Raw genomic sequence first — 1,249 nt, forward strand, 5'->3', positions numbered from 1 at the left:
AAAAGGTCTTAACTTGACCCTTCTCGAGTTTTCCTTCCCTCAAAGCTGCTGGCATTTCTTTTCTGTTCACCATAACTGTTCCAATACAGTCAGTGCTTTTAGGTTCAAAATGGTTGAAGTGGCTCTGAGCACTTTGGGACTTAACATCTGAGGCCATCAGTCCCCTAGACTTAGAGGTACTTAAACCCAACTAAACTAAGGACATCAAACACATCCATGCCCGAGGCAGGATTGGAACCTGCGACCGTAGCAGCAGCGCGGTTCCGGACTGAAGCACCTAGAACCGCTTGGTCACAGCGGCCGGCACTTTTAGGTACAAGAGAATCTAACAGCTGGGGACTTGAATAGAATCGGTCGGTAAAAACCGTATATCCCTTGTCAAAATACCCTTCGAGCAACGACAAAGCAACTTTCGACGCTAAAGGATAGTCAGTATATTTTGGCTCAAACACTGTGTCTTTTCCTGTGTAAAAGCGACGCAAATAGCCACTTTTTGCTTCGCACAGACAAAATGACTTAATTCCAAAACGAGCACGTTTCAACGGAATATACTGCTTTATAGTAAGCCGCCCTTTCCACAATAGGAGGGATTCATTAATTGACAATTCTTGTTCCGGTGTATAAGCCTCTTCAATTTTTTTTTTTTTTTTCTGTAAATGATGAATGACAGGTTTCAGTTTGAACAGTTTGGAAGGAATTCCATAGTCTTGCGAACACAATGAATTGTCACTGAAATAAAGGAACTTCAAGAGAAGACTAAATCTACTTTCAGACATAATTTTTCAAAAAGTGGAGTTTGAACAACTTATTTTCTCGAATAATACATTTCGAATTCCGGTTTTTGCGCAAACAACGTATAGAGCTCGCCATTATTTGTAGGTAACCACTTGTGCACACGAGATCGTTGTTTCAATTTGTCTGCATATGAACTTTTAAACTGTTCAGCATATTTGTTTGTTTCACTTGATATAATTGTTAACAAGCTCTCATCAAAAAAAGACGGTAAAAATGTTTAAAGGATCTGGAGTATCAAACCAATTTTTACTCCTGGAGTGCACGTGAAAGGAAACTTACTCATATCAGCACTACATTTAACTGACCAAGATCTTGGAGACCTGGTGTCGGCAGTCAGCACTTCTTCTGCGACGTCCTCTTCCACACTTGACGTTTCTGTATCACTGACACTGAAATTGTCATCACTGTCTTCTCCACCGCTGGAAAAACTGTCACTAGACCACTCATTATCGCT

This window comes from Schistocerca serialis, chromosome 4 (assembly GCF_023864345.2).
Source record: "Schistocerca serialis cubense isolate TAMUIC-IGC-003099 chromosome 4, iqSchSeri2.2, whole genome shotgun sequence".
NCBI lineage: Eukaryota > Metazoa > Arthropoda > Insecta > Orthoptera > Acrididae > Schistocerca > Schistocerca serialis.